This window comes from Gadus macrocephalus, chromosome 16, assembly GCF_031168955.1.
Source record: "Gadus macrocephalus chromosome 16, ASM3116895v1".
In the NCBI taxonomy this organism is placed as follows: Eukaryota; Metazoa; Chordata; class Actinopteri; order Gadiformes; family Gadidae; genus Gadus; species Gadus macrocephalus.
In genome coordinates, this window is record NC_082397.1 from 23459034 (window position 1) to 23475212 (window position 16179).

The 16179-nt window shown below is 42.1% G+C and overlaps 2 long non-coding RNA genes across 2 annotated transcripts; both read left to right on the forward strand.

Annotated features, from left to right (window-relative positions):
* Nucleotides 1–1772: 1772 nt before the first annotated feature.
* Nucleotides 1773–5698, forward strand: LOC132474977 (uncharacterized). The gene is made up of 3 exons (XR_009529787.1): nucleotides 1773–1907; nucleotides 5186–5309; nucleotides 5687–5698. It is a non-coding gene; the product is annotated as an uncharacterized LOC132474977 (long non-coding RNA).
* Nucleotides 5699–11949: 6251 nt separating this feature from the next.
* On the forward strand, nucleotides 11950–13574 carry LOC132474814 (uncharacterized). Its single transcript, XR_009529737.1, has 3 exons — nucleotides 11950–13136; nucleotides 13228–13266; nucleotides 13511–13574. It is a non-coding gene; the product is annotated as an uncharacterized LOC132474814 (long non-coding RNA).
* Nucleotides 13575–16179: the final 2605 nt, after the last annotated feature.

The following is a 16179-nucleotide window of genomic DNA, read 5'->3' on the forward strand; positions in this document are numbered from 1 at the left end:
CATTAAAATGCAGAATTTAAACAGAATTTGTCGCAAGAAATATCTGAGAATTTGTGTACTTTGTCTAAACAACATAGAGATGCCAGTCACTAGATACCAGACAAACCAATGTTTAAATATGCCCTATTTTCCATCGACTGCGATGGCTTAGTTAAAGGCCCCATGCCATTAAAATCAAAATGTTCCTATTGTTTGTTAAATAACATAGGTCAGAATAAGTTTGTGACCTGTGGTAAATTTGAAATCTATGCAGTTTGTCTGCTGTATGCAATAGCCAATGATAGGAAAAAGGCGGAAGAAATTAGCCAATCTGGATAAGGTGACACTGCTACATAGCGTTGTCAAATTATTATTCATGGCCCTGCCCACTTGGTTGGTTTGTAACCACCCACAGAAATTCTGAAGGAGTCGCGATTGAGCTAGTGCTAATACGTGTACGTAGTTGCTGTGTAGTAACAGGCTAGATACAGAATTTTGAATGCAATGGCAGAACGACATCGAACCTGTGTGTTATGCCAAGGCAAAATGTCTCCTGCCAAAGACAGAGGAATTAAGGGGGACATGGTTGCAATTTATTTTCGGAGAAATTCCGAAAAACAATGGAACCAGATTAGTGCTGTGTTCGGCGCATTTTACATTTAGGGCATTTAGCAGACGCTTTTATCCAAAGCGACTTACAATAAGTACATTTGTCATAAGAAGTGCAACAATATATCGCTGTCGGTACAGTAAGGATGTTCATAGAACCAAGTGCAAGTACAACAATCGCTAGGCTAACCAATTCCCCGTGTTACAGCAATGATAGCAGCTACTGCAGTTGCTACACAGTTAAGTTCGATAATACAATACAACACAATGCTACACAACATTGCTACACAGTTAAGCACTATAATACAATACAACACAACACAATACAATGGTGGCCAGAAGGGGGAGGGTGGCTATGCAGAGTCAAGGTGGACTCTGAACAGGTGAGTCTTGAGCCTTTTTCGGAAGATAGTGAGCGACTCTGTGGTCCTGAGAATGGCAGGGAGCTCGTTCCACCACTGAGGTCCCAAAACCGAGAAAAGTTGTTACTTTGCTGATCGACCTTTGCTAGCTCTTAGCGATGGCGGTACCAGACGTCCAGCTGAGGTAGTTGAGCGGAGGGATCGAGCTGGGGTGTGTGGCTTTACCAATACTTGGAGGTAGGCAGGGGCAGTTCCATCGACTGCCTTGTATGCCAGTACCAATGTTTTAAATTTGATGCGAGCTACTACAGGGAGCCAGTGGAGGTCCCGGAAGAGGGGAGTCACATGGGAGAACTTCGGTAGGTCGAACACGAGGCGTGCTGCCGCATTCTGGATGCGCTGCAAGGGTTTAATCGCAGAGGCAGGAAGTTCAGCCAGGAGTGAGTTGCAGTAGTCGAGGTGGGAGATGAACAGTGATTGGACTAGAAGCTGAGCTGCTTCCCGTGTGAGGAAGGGCCGGATTCTGCGGATGTTGTAAAGTGCAAATCTGCAGGATCGGGCCACCGCAGTGATGTTTGCGGTGCAGCATAACTGATTGTCCAATACCACACCGAGGTTTCTGGCAGTAGGAGAAGGAGATACAGTGATGCTCTCAACGGTGACCAGTAAGTCCATGTGTGGGCTATCTTTCCCCGGGATTAGGAGGAGCTCGGTTTTGTTGAGGTTAAGCCTCAGTTGTCCAGGTGCTGACGTCCGCCAGCCATTCCGATATGCGTGTTGCAATCAGGGCATGATGAGGGGAAAGAGAAAAAAAGTGCTGAGTGTCGTCAGCCTAGCAGTGATTTCAGAGACGATGACTTTGTCAACTTCGGGGAGTACAGCAGTGGGTTTGCATCAAAGTTGGTTTTGAAACCTGGAGTTGTGCCATCACGGAGGTTGCCCACTTCTCCATCAGCCGTAAGTAATTTTATCTACTGTTACCAGGCTGGCCTTGCGGTGGAAGGATTGGAGGCAGTGCGACCGATGTGAGCAAGGCCGTTGGCATGAATTTATTCAGGTACAAAAATTGTCCATCAGGAGGCAAAAAGGGAAAAATGAATAAACAAAAAAACCTAAATCAATAATTCCAAATAACTTTCAATAATATAACTTTCAATAATCTAAACACAACCGTCTTCCCCTCGGCACTAATTAAGCTTTTGGTTGGTCTAAGGGCCAGGTGTTGTCACCCGCTCACCTCAGACCCTTCTGCCCCACCTACATGATTTGGACCTGAATATATCCTACATGGCCCGACCCATACCACTTTTAATTAAATTAACCCTCCCCTACACATTTCCGATTTACCTATCCCCACCCCTAGTTACACACCTTACTCCAGACCTATTTGTCTAAAACCCATCCTTACCCCCTACTTCCCTGACACCTTAAATATTCCCCAAGTACCCCAACACACCCCTCTCCTCCCACACACTTGATCTCGCCCGTCTGACGTCACCCCCACACCGCACAAATGTTCTTCCAGACTTCACGTCGGGTCCTCCCGCAGCCCCCGGCACCCGGAAGCCAGCGCAACCGTAACGTGAGTGTTTTTACGTCTTGTCCTTGTTTGTACAGTGTCCCATGACCGGCTTCCTCCTAACGTATTTTTTTGTGTGTTCCAGGCAGGCCCCCAGGACTGGTGCATATTTCCGGAATCCACCAGTGCTCAGAGGCAAAGCCTGGTATTGCAGTCGGTTTAGTGGGCTGTGGACGGGTCCCTCAAATCACGGGGCCCGGAAGTAGATATCCTCGTTCACTCCAATACAAGTGGGGAGCAGGAATGTGTCTCCGCAAAAAATGTGTGGATATCAATCAAAGGTTCATAATTATCTTTATACCGTGTACTAAAAAAATTTAAGTTTTTTCTTTTTAAAACGCCACCTCAAGCGTTTTATTAGCCGTTATCTCGCTGGGGAAGAGGGCTGTGCAGCTGAAAGGAGTCGTAGTGAAACAAATGGCATCCGAGAGGGCCTAGTTCAGTGCTCCGTTAACGTGTCAGATTTTTGGACTGGTTCATCTGCTGCTCAATAACTCTCACGGTCCTCTGCTTGCGATTATTGTGATTCATCATGTATTGATCCATTTATTCAAAAGATCCAAAGACAAAGAACAGGTGCATTACGGTATCATTTTATATTGTTGTTGGACCGGAGTGGGGGGATGGGCACGCATGCGTTCTATATTTCTGCATCCGGTACGTCATGAACTAGGGCGTGGCTAGCCTCCCATGATGCGGAAGCAAATCGCTCGTTGATGTTCCCCTGCGCCATTGAGCACTTTCAATAGGAATGAATGGGGCGACATTTTGTAGTCCGCTGTCCTTTCTAAAATATGTCCATGGTTGCAGGTGGCGTCATGAAATTGTTTGAATGTTCTGTGTGTGTGTTAATAAAAGTGTACTTGTCAATCCTGTTTGTATTCATTGCCTGTGGTAACGGGCAGCCGCACCGTTACATTTACACAATGAAATCCTATTTAAAAAAGTTATATGTAACTACATGAACTATATGCCCATTTTGGACAACGCTAGCATGAACAGTTAAAGTAGCACGTGCAGCTAGCGCTAACTTCATTCCATGGTAGCCGTCTAGTTATACTGATATGGTTAATAATAATAATAATAATAATACATTTAATTTAGAGGCGCCTTTCAAGACACCCAAGGTCACCTTACAGAGCATATAGTCATCATTCAAAACTATGTAAAACAGACTAGGAATAAAAGGAAAACAGGTTAAACATGAAGAATAATAATAATTAATAACACTCAAAGACGCCTAAAGTGAAGGGGGGACCTCACTAACCACCACCAATATGTAGCACCCACTTGGGTGATGCACGGCAGCCAATCGGTGCCAGAACGCTCACTACACACCAGCTTGAGGTGGAGAGTTAGGGATGAGGTGGAGAGTGAGTGAAAAGAACATATTTAAACACTATCGACCATATTTAAACACTGTCGATCACATTTAAACAATATCGACCACATGTAAACACTATCGACCACATTTAAACACTATCGACCATATTTAAACACTATGGACCACATGTAAACCCTATCGACCACATGTAAACACTATCGCCCACATTTAAACACTATCACCCACATTTAAACACTATGGACCGCACGTAAACCCTATCGACCACATTTAAACACTATCGCCCACATTTAAACACTATCGCCCACATTTAAACACTATGGACCACATTTAAACACTATGGACCACATGTAAACCCTATCGACCACATGTAAACCCTATCGACCATATATAAACACTATCGACCACATTTAAACATGTAAACCCTATCGACCACAATTAAACACTATCGACCATAATTAAACACCATCGACCACATTTAAACACTCTCGCCCACACCTACACACTATCTACCACATTTAAACACTATCGACCACATGTAAACACTAGCGACCACACTCAAACACTATCGACCACATTTAAACATGTAAACCCTATCAACCACATTTAAACATGTAAACCCCTCTCGACCACATTTAAACCCTATCGACCACATTTAAACCCTATCGACCATATTCAAACACTATCGACCACATTTAAACTATCGACCATATTTAAACCCTATCGACCACATTTAAACACTATCGACCATATTTAAACACTATCGACCACATTCAAACCCTATCGACCACATTTGACACAACGTTTCGACCGTATAGGTCTTCGTCAAACCTGAAGAAGACCTAGCAGCTATACAGTCGAAACGTGTATCTAATACAATCACTGGAAGCAGAAGCGACAGTGTGCGGGTATACTTTTTCTTATTATCTGACGGACTCTTTACCCTGCACCTGTACAGAGTTGGATGTGCTTGTACTCTACTACTATCAGCGAGTTATAGCCATTAGGGATTTTCTGCCCATACACTGTATCAAAATTTGTATGTATGTGTATCATTTCTCCATAGTTTTTTTCATGTCAGGACAACCGTCTTGTAGTTATGGTTACCAAACTAATCTGGCAGCTATCAGGATAATTTGCCTGTAGATGAGGATAACTTGTATGCTAGTCTACTACTCAGATAAGTGAGTTATTTTATTACAGTGGAAGTTAACATCTATGTACAATTTTCCAGGACTTTATTCATTTGGCCTCAGGACATGATTTAGCTTTATGTATTACTTGTTGTCTAATTGTCTCTTGTGTGTCATTTAGAGCACACCAGGGACATCAACAACATCCAACAACCATACATCTTGCCAAACAGACCCACCTAGTCTGTCATCCAGGGGCACACAGCTTTCTGTTGTTACTTTACGCAATCATGTGAGAAGCAGAGGTTTGTGATTTCATTCATTTTTCAACTGCTCATTTGCCAAGTGACTTCTGTTCTGATCATGCAGTGTAGATAATGGTGGCTAAACCAAGTAAACTCAGTTCACCCACATGTCATATTTATACAATAGGGTTTGAAAAAATATAAGTAATTCATCCACCTTCTAGTATATTTTATGAACTAATTAAAACTTCAAATGTTTGCTACTGTCTATGTACTATTATCAGCACAACTTGCCGGCCATAGTATATACACATAATTACTCTACTATTTTTTTAAATCTACACACCTGAGGTTATCTAAAGCTTACTGGATGGCTTATGTTGTTATTCTTTCGTAAATGGTGCAACAAAAGAGTAATATCCAGTAATATTCCTTAGGCACACAAACTAGTACAACTACCGATGATGCACCTTGGGGACCGTCGACCTCTATGCCAATCAAGCCAGCTAAAAGACCTTGGTTAGCTGTAGAGGAGGAAGATGACGGGGAAGACTCCACAGTGATCACTGAACCACATGACTCCACATATGATCCTGCTCAATCTATGACAGATGTGTCAGAATCCTCACAGATTTTGTGAGTGCATTGGCTTATTATTTACATACAAAGGAATGACAATATAGGACTTTACAAATCAAACTAAGAGCACCATTTTCTCTTTCAAAATTTATCTTCCACAGCACCGCCACCACAACTGGGCCTGGCTACACTGATTCCAAGTACATCGTTAGCGAGAGATGCCTACTTGAGCTTTTTGAAAAGTGTCCCATTTGCAAACGGCCATCTGAAGTAACACCATGCGGACGTGGTACATTCTTGGCCGTTTACCAGAAATGTCGTCATTGCGGGTTTTACAGAGTGTGGAAAAGTCAGCCTGTCATCGGGAGCTGCCCCATCATCAACCTCCAACTGTCTGCTGCCATATATTTCACGGGCACTTCATTTTTCCAGTTGCACAAGGTATTGATTCATACCTTACAGAGCACTCCCCACTCACCATCATATTTCTCTAAATTTGTACTATAATATTGTTAGGCCTACATTGTCTCTGACCTTGTTGTTCAAAGATGAATGAATGAAATAATGAATCAGGCCTAGTGTTGTTAATGTCTTTGATCTATTGTTATCCAAACCTCTTATGTTGCTGTGAATTTTAGTGATAACTTATGCATTGATCTGTAGGTATTCAAAGCCATGCACCTGAAATCAATTGGATATACCACATTCAGAAGGAATGCACAGACTTATTTGGAGCCAGCAGTGATCCATAAATGGCATCAGTTTCAGGAAGAAGAATTGCAGTTTCTGAGCCAGAGAAAGGTTAAAATTGGCGAAAATATATGAAGGCAGACTCACCAGGTAAACTTCCTTAATTAATTAATTAATTAATTGACATTGTTAAGAGGTGGCGGCGTGGCACCAGCAATCATGTCTACTGGGCAGCAACATCATCATTCACCGTAATGTTGTTTGACTATCTTGCTTGTGTTTCTCTAAAAAATAATAATATATATCTTTCTATAGGCACCAAAGCCCTCTATAAAGTGGAAAAAATCCTTACAAACAAGAGGGTCCTGACTGATGTGGAAAAGCTGAGCTCAACGTACCAGACCTCAACACTGAAAGCTTTCCACAGTGTTATTTTGCGTTTTACACCAACAAATGTGGTTTTCCCTATTATTGGGATGTTGTGCAGGTATGTTCACATTTATTGACTAACAACATATATTTTTCTTACACGGCATTAATACGTACTTAAAGATATGGGTAGGTATCTTTGCTGTGGTGACTATGTAGTTGTTGTTTGATAAAGACCTGATGCAACCAGTGTTCTGCTATGACAGTTTGAATACCGCACCCTATTTTCTCCTTCAGAGTATACCTGGCAGCCATGCATTTAAATGAGAATGCTGGCCGTTCCCAAGCGAAGACAAGCTCAGGAAGACTGAGGTAAACTCAATTTCCCAAAAGCAAAAAAAGGAGCGTCTTCGGTGAAAGCAGTAAAAACACAACCAACAACTAAGTTGTAAGAAAATATTTATTGATGTATAAAACACTTTGTACATTGTTACATGTAGAGTATACCTAAATTGTATTTCTTTTAGGCTATATCTTCAGCCTGATGCATCTCCTCTTTGAAAAGGTAGTCCCTAACCCCCTGCCCTACTTGGAGGAACGTCCGAAGATTCCTGTGCCCAGTTCCCTATCGTCCCAATACGAACATCCACCCTTAGAAGACGCTATTGCGGCCTATGTATCTCGCTTTAGAGTGGAGGAGGTTTAAATCCAACATATTGGCATATCTTCTGCATCAGGGAACTCCCTGCGTATGTGTTGGACCACACAAGAGGGGATGACAACACGTATCTTCCTGCCAAGATATCCCCAGCACCAGCTTACAAATGGAATGTAGGTCAAGTACCTGCAACGGCTGTCAAAAAGCAGAGGACATGGTTGTTTATGTATATAAGGCCATGGCGGAACTGTATATAGTGTGTGAGTTATATATGACATGTTTAGTCACGTGTAAATAGAATAAAAAATAATCTGTATTTGTATTGGTATTATTGGTAGGTACAGCTCCATCACTTTGACTTTCATTATACAAAATAGTGTATGAGCTTGGTAGACATGTTTGAATATGCTGATTTGCCATACTGTAGACATTTTTTCATCCGACTTACTCATTGCCTCTAACTTGCAGGTTCCCATAATCACGTTGATAAATGTTCAGGGTATTTTGCTGGGAATATCTATTGAGACAAACTGGATCTACTCCTGGGTGGAGGGTCATGCATAATATTGGTGGATCCTCGTCTTCCATTATTCTTACTACCTGTGCAATCAGATATGTTTGATTAATATAATCTGATTTTACTGACAGTGTATAACCAAAATGTAATCCATATCACCCATCGTGGCACTGTCTTACCGTTGGTGTCTCCCTGCAGCATACATTTTCCACCTCTGTCTGCATTGTAGAGCAATTCCCACAGGTACACCTGAAGCAAAAGGTAGGCAATGTGTTTGGCAGCCATCAATAATGAAACACAAATAAGGCTACAGGCCTACTTAATATAAAAAAAAATGTCGGATTATATGAAAATGAAGATGCTGTAGGCCTTTGCAAATTACTAAAACGGCCTACAACACATCTTTGAATGCCAACATAAAAAATAATGACTATCCTAAGCCTAGGCCTATTTGAATAACCTGGTTGCTCTATTAGAATGTCTATCAATAAAGCAATCACTAACAAGCTATTTGATGGGAATGATGACGTGATGATTAGAAAAGACATACCAAAAGTGTTTGAACAGGTAGCCTGATTCCGGGAAAGTTGAGTGCATCGGCCTATTGTAGGCCTACTATATTATACATACCTAAATGTGGATAATACTGTGTGATTTGGGAATATTACAAAATGCATTGGGTTCATAAACGATTTGGAGGTGCATAAACTATTTCGGAAATAAAAGATTAGGGAATAGGCCTACGCTCCGTTTATTGGCATATAGCCACAACTAAACCCTATATGCCAGTTAAGTTAACTCAAATTACCATTCTGAAACGTCCATCATTGTACGTGTTAGTGGTTGGTCTTGGTCTGCTCCTTCAGTCTCATCTTCCGACTCTGGATCAAACACATAGGACAAAATTCCTGCCATCGTTTTAAGTTTGCTGTGCCTCGGTAAGCATGTGGACAGCTGCTTTGTCGTCCAATCAGAGCAAAACAAAATTTAAACATTGAATATTCATGAGAACAGCGATCCAATCAGAGCAACGCTCATTATACATGAATACTCCTGAGGAAAGCAGTCGTCTTTTCTACCAGGCTTTTCAGACATGATAGAATAGCTTGAAATAAGCTATCCAAGCTATCCATCAAAGGACATCAAGGATTATAAAAAAAATGAATGAAATGGGTGTGGCATCGGACCTTTAAGGACACATTTCAATTATTTATTTTTGGATTACACTACTGTATAGAGTAAAACATTTAAATGCACTGTGGGCTAAATTTTTGATAATTAAAAAATCTAGATTATGCGTTTTTGGAAAAAAATCAGGAGATTAAGTGGTGTAAGAGGTCTGCTTCAATTGAAAAAAGAATGTGGGAGATGATATGTTTAAGAAGTTTTGCAGTTTTATTGAAAAAAATTGCTGCCAAATAAAAGCACCAAAAGGTTTCTGCTCTATTGGGGCTGCAGTTTGATATAAGTTGCAAAGTTTAGGCATGTATGGTTTATTTGTATTAGCATACAAAGCAGATAGATTAAGTTTAGCATGAATTCGGATTTATTGCAAAGTTTGGGGCATTTCCATGCATGGGAACATGGATTTCTTATGAAGAAAAATAAAACTGGCAAGAACAAAATGGCCCTGCAGATCGCTGCTCGGCTAATAAATGACCCCTTATAAAAGTGGTTAATGTATATATAATAGAGCAACTGTCAGGGTTGAAATTACCTACTGTAATACAGTACAAAACAGTAACCAAAAGAAGCACTGAGAACATGTTTGAATGCACAAAATGATAAAAGTGAAGGAGACGAGAGGCTCAGACAGTACCACAGCAACTAGAGCCGTTGTTGTGCCTTATCCTTGGTAGAACAATGTATTCGACCAATGAGCTTGGTCGTATTTAGATTGAGCCTCATTCCAAAAAATAAGGTACTCAGTGTGTTTGTGTGTGTAAGGGGGGGGGGGGATTCTCTGTTGTTTGTTTGTAATACAGAAAATGGTTCTTCTTCCTCAATGATCTTTGACAGTAGCGCTTTACTTCCAGAACCACATTGTGGGGATGCTCAGGAGAAAGCTCCTCACAAACCCTGGCCTTCAGCCTCCTTCTATGGGTTATTACTCCACACTGAACCAATTTTAACTTTAACTTCATTGTTGTTATCCAAGGCTCTGGGTTGAAGTGTGTGAAACGAAGTGAGTGGCCTTCAATTGCGGCAATGTCATTCCAAATGGACGTACAAATGTCATTGGTTCTCACAAGAATTGGTTTTGTGATACTATAGTTTTACACCGTCAGTATTATTAAAAAGACGAAATGGGTTTTCTAAGTCTAAGTGTTTCAGATCCAGTTACCCGGTAAAGACGGGGCTCACAACATTACAGTATCAACACAGACAACACAAGTGTAATGTATACAGTATAAGCGTGTGGGTTTGTGCATGTCAAGGTGTATCACTGAAAATCTAAAGGTCAGAATAACATTTATGAGGTTGTATTGACAGTGAAACTACTATATCCTCACGCCGACCTTGTTTTTACACAGACACCCACAAGAACACACATTCCCTGGCTGCCCATTTTACTTTAATTGGATTGCTAATAAGTTCCACTGCATTTCGGATGAATCGTGTGTGTGTGTGTATTTGGGTGGGTGCGTGCGTGTGTGTGTGTGTTGGTGTGGGTTTATGTGTGTGTATGCGTGGTGTTTGAGTGTGTTCGTTTTTTATAACCATGTTTAAATCCAGACCTTGATGCATAGTTCTTAAAATACGTGCCGTCTGTATATATTTATATATATATATAAATATATAAGAGAGAGAGAGAGAGAGAGAGAGAGAGAGAGAGAGAGAGAGAGAGAGAGAGAGAGAGAGAGAGAGAGAGAGAGAGAGAGAGAGAGAGAGACTGTGTGTTTGTGTCTGTGTGAGAGAGAGTGTGTGTGAGAAACAGAGAAAATAAGACCGGTCTAATGCCCAAGGCATCCTGAAACATTTATATCTCATTACCCTCAGAGAAGGATGGATGAACGGGGAGAGATTAGAGGGAGGCCAGGGGGGGAGGTGGGGAGGGAGAAGGAGCAGATTCAAAGAGGGAGTGGGTCATGACCAGAGAAGAAAATAAACTACACATAAGTTATTTTGTCTGACTAAACGGCATGAGACCGCCCCCTCCCTCCCGTGGTAGAGCTTAAATGAGAATTTAGATGACATGATTGGAGAGTGGAGGCGCTCGTGGTGGTGGTGGTGGTGACGGTGGTGGTGATTGTGGTGGCACTCATGCGGGTGCTGGCTAATGAGACTGCAGGCTTCCAATCTCATTCCCCGCCTTTTACCACTGATCATGTTTGTTTTGTTTCAAACAGAGAGGAGATGAATCCTCGTCTGGGAGCCCGATGAGCACGGCTGGTTAGAACAGGGAGAGATGTGTGCAGATGGTGTACTTCAAAGGAGCCCTGTGCCAAAGTGCATCGAATGCTGTGGCTCCGGCACAACGTCTCAGCAGTTGAACGTCTAAACTATAATGCATCCGGGTTATATTTGTCTCAATCATGTCGGTTTTGCCAACGTGCCGGCCCCAACTTTGTTTATTATTTTTTTATTTCGGATATAGAGTCAAATTATTTTATGTTTTATGAGACACTTTAAGTAAAACTTCCAAACATATTTCATTAATCCCGAGAACTTATCCTAACAAAATATCCCATCTGATTGTGAGGAAATAAAGATAGTGGATTTCTTTATGGATATAAAGAAATCTATTTTTGGCTAAGATCACAGATCTTCCGCTAGTCATAGACTTTTCTCGATAGATAGGCCAATCAGAATGGTGAAAAGAATGAGAGACACGCAAAGCAGGCTTCCACTCTGCCCCTTCGATTTCTCACTCTCATCCCTGCTAGGACCTCCACACTGCCCTGCCTACCTCTATAAACATTATATATATGTTATGGCACGAGTTCGGGGAAACGCACGACAGAGGCGAGGGTTGTAACAGTTTGAATGTTTATTTGATAGAAATGAGCAGAGGCTGGTTGATGCAGTAGGCCACCCGGGTCGGTGTAGGATCTAGGAAGGCGGTGGAGGAAATGCACCGTGGTGGTGAGATGGTCTTGACAGGAGCAGAGGGTTAGAACCCGACTCGAAAAGAACAGAGATACATAGAGACCAGGGGGGTATACCACGAACCTCGCTGAACATACCCAGGCTTTCTTGGGAAAACCTGGCTCGACAGAGCCGCAACTCGCAATCCGAGTTAAATGGTACCACGAAGCTCACTTTAGATTAAATTAGTTGAACCAGGTTTTCCGCTTTAGGTTCAATGCGCGTTCACATAAAAGGGGCGTTTATCGCGTCATTTGTTATGCAAAATGAATCGAGCGAGAGCGGTGTATTTCACTCAAGACGAGCAATGCATCATTATGAATTCATACGAGGAATTTAAACTACAAATTACAGCCAAGGGGAACACGGTTGCCCATAATAAGGCTAGGGTTGCGTGCTGGCAAAAAATAGCCGACCGTGTTAATTCGTAAGTGAAAAGATTCTGCATATTGTCTAAAAAATATCATGTAGGCCTATCATCATGCCTTTTACCCCCATAGATGTGGTGCCAGCACGCTCCTACGAACATGGGGCCAAGTCAAAAATAAATATAAAAATATAATTCAATGTGCTAAGTTGTAAGCATCCATTTTAATAATTTCAGGTGAATCTAGCCTATGATTTGCATTGGCCTAGGCTACAACCTTTAATCTAATGTTGATTACCTGTAGCAAATAAAAAGAAAACACAAATGAATACGACTGGTAGGGGGACCGCCCTTCACCACCTCGGAGGAGCTGGCTCTTGCCAACAACAAAGGTCGGCCGATGATGGTAGGAGTGGAAGGGGGGATGTCCTCTGACCCCACTGCCTCGACATCCAAGGCGTTTGTAATGAGTATGTATTCATGTATTGGCAATGGACATAAATAATTGTCTTGCTAATCAAATGTGAAATGATTGAGTGTAAATTAATCGTGTCATTTTTAGTTGAAGGTACAAACATTATTTTGGAGGAGCCGCCGACAATTAATCTCCAATCAGAGGTATATAACTATCAAAGCAGTGTCAGGTATTCTTCTAAATGTTTAATTTTTTGAAAGAATGTCCTATAATAGGTTTCCCTGATTCTTGCAGGAGACACTGTCGGCCTGTGACTCCAGGGCGACTATGGAGGTGATTTTTCTTAACAATTCTCACAGCTATAATATGAATTTGTAGATTAAAAATTGCCTAGGCCTAATTGAGTCACTGACATAGCGGTTGTAAGGGATAATGGACAACACAGCACTTGACTAACCAAGGTTAATGTACGTTGAACGTGGGGCCATCTTTGACCTTTCTAAAGAGCCATCACAATGGGGAAACTCAACCGAGCAGTGCTGTAACTGTTTCACGTGACTCTTCCTTTTGATCATAGAGGGAAATGGCATTGGATGAGCCATCCACCTCCACCTCAACCTTCTCGAGGGACAGACAAGGTTTTTATTAGGTATTAGGTAAGGTGTGCCACAAGGCTTTGACCATGGTAACTGAATTACGATTTTAACCCATAATTCCTTTAGATGGAACAGACACTATAAGGGCGCTGTACAAGCGATATAAAACGATATAAAAGTCTTGGTGAAAAAAGAGCTCCTCGAGAGGGTAGGCAATTTTTAGATTTTCTTTGGTTAAGCTTGACTGACTACTGAAATAATGTTATTTTTCCTACTTTCACAGCAACTGCATGGCGATGCGACGGCTAATAAATAAAATAATTGAACACGAGCAAATGTTTTTCCGTCCATTGTATTTATTGAACAAAAGTCACAATGAAGTTATGAGATTATCAAATGGAATGACACTTTAACATTCATACCAAATGTAGCCTACTTAATAAGCAAAAACTAGACCAAGGGATCTAGAGAGTTTCACCCAGTGTGTGGGTTGAATATGAAATTCACGGAACACCACAGATTAGGGAATTGTAAACAGGCAGGACCCTGCAAGTGTAATTGAATGTATAGTAAGTGAAACTAAACTAAAATCATTTCTGATATGTTGACATTCTGTGGGCAAGACCTTGGAAAATCTAAATGGAAAAAAAAGGCTCCAAGAGAACGTGCTTCCATTTGGAATAATTCCGTTAAATAAATCGCGTAATTAACGCGTTGACTTGCCCAGCCCTAAAAAAAGAAAAGAAACAAACGCATCCTTCCAAGAGGGAAACTAAACTAAACAAAAAAACTAACCAAAAAACTGGTTAGCGATGGCCCGTCTGACCGCCGTTCCTGTTGGATGATCCACTGTGATGGGGTCCACCACATCATCTGCCACCAATGGCACATGTGGGGCTCTCTCTTTGCGAATTGTTGCTATATTTTGGAGCACCACACATGCCGTGATAATTTGGCTTCCCCTCTCCGGCTTGACCCTCAAACCACGGAGGCAGTTCAAGCGGGCCTTGATAACTCCAAAGGTCATCTCGATCCTCACCCGGCATGTGCTTAAGGCCCTGTTGAACCGTGCCTCCGATTCACTCTGTTGGTCGCCGTATGGTTTCATTAAGAACGGCATGCAGGCATACCCTCTGTCTCCAATAAGAATTCCATCATAACGGCCTATCAGAAAGAAAAATGTGATCAGTGCCTTAATCAACATTTACAGTTAGTGATCTTGTGTATTGCGCCACACCTTGCTGAAACAGTCGGCAAAGACTTGACTCCCGAAAAATACGGGAGTCATGGACCGAGCCAGGCCATTTCGCATCCACACTGGTAACCATGACTTGATTGTCACAAGTCATCTGAAAACTGCATTTCTGTTACAATAGTTGGGCCATTATGAAGCATATAACAGTTTTAGTAGGCTACCTGCATGCAATTTCACTTCGCATATGATAGGCCTATAGCTCAGATAATAGGCCTACTTTACCTGCACATTGATGCAATGGGTTGACTTTCTGTTTACAAAGTCAGCCTCATGTTCCCCTAAAGGTCCAGTGATGGGGACATGCGTGCAGTCAATTGCTCCAATCAGTTTGGGGAATCCTAAAGGGATTATGTAGAATGTTACAAATGCAAACGTGTACACACTGGGCATTATTCCGTAACCTTGTGAATAAGTCCTATTCCATATGACATAAGAATTGGGACATTTTAAGCTACACATAAATGCACATCACTTGGGAGACGAATATCCCGCACGCAGAAAGTCAAGACTGACGTGATACCTCCACTCAGGTTTTATTTTACCTGAAAGTGTGTAAAATCCTTCCTTGACAATTTGACTGGGCAAGAAGCTGGGAAACGTCACGAACATATTGAGCAAAATATTGAGCGCAGCTACAACCTTGCGTATAGCACGGCACACCGTATTTTTGCCAATACGTTCTGCATCACCAACTGCATGTAAATATGTGCCCGTGGCAAAAAATCGCAGGGAAACACAGACACACTGCGCAACAGTAAGTGCACGGCTTCTTTGTGTCGCATTGCCTACATACGGTCCAACAAGGTCGATCAGATAACGAATACCCTCTGATGAGAATCTGTATCTCATAAAGAATTGTCAGGGATCAGTTCTGCCCCGAAAAACCCTCTGTCTCCGGAGAGACGCCTGTACGATACGTGCGCCGAGGTCCACGGTAACACACAAAAATGGTGACGCCATTGTCGGAGGAGGGGCAAGGAAGCTGCGCACGCCGATTTAAGTAGCCGATCTCCGGCTAGACTAAGCCGAAAAGCTGCTCCCGACCAGGTTTGGTTGCGAGCATAAGTCACCATGGTGATACAGCGATGCTTAAAGAGATCGACTTTCGTGGTACAGCTAACCCAGGCTTTCAGCTCAACATACCTCGCTAACCTTCTAATCGAGCTTCGTGGTACAGGCCCCAGGACCACTGCTAACGGCGGTAGACTGTTTGACAATTTGGCCATGAGTGATTGACAAGCTGGAGTAGATAAACAGGAAGTGTTGATTATGAAGCTCCTCAGGTGTGTCTGGTTGAGGTGGAGAAGGAGGATTCTACTAGCTCTGCCCATGAAACAATAACACAGATAAAAACCACACAGGGTGATCCTAGCTCCCTGTAGGATCCACGGCAGA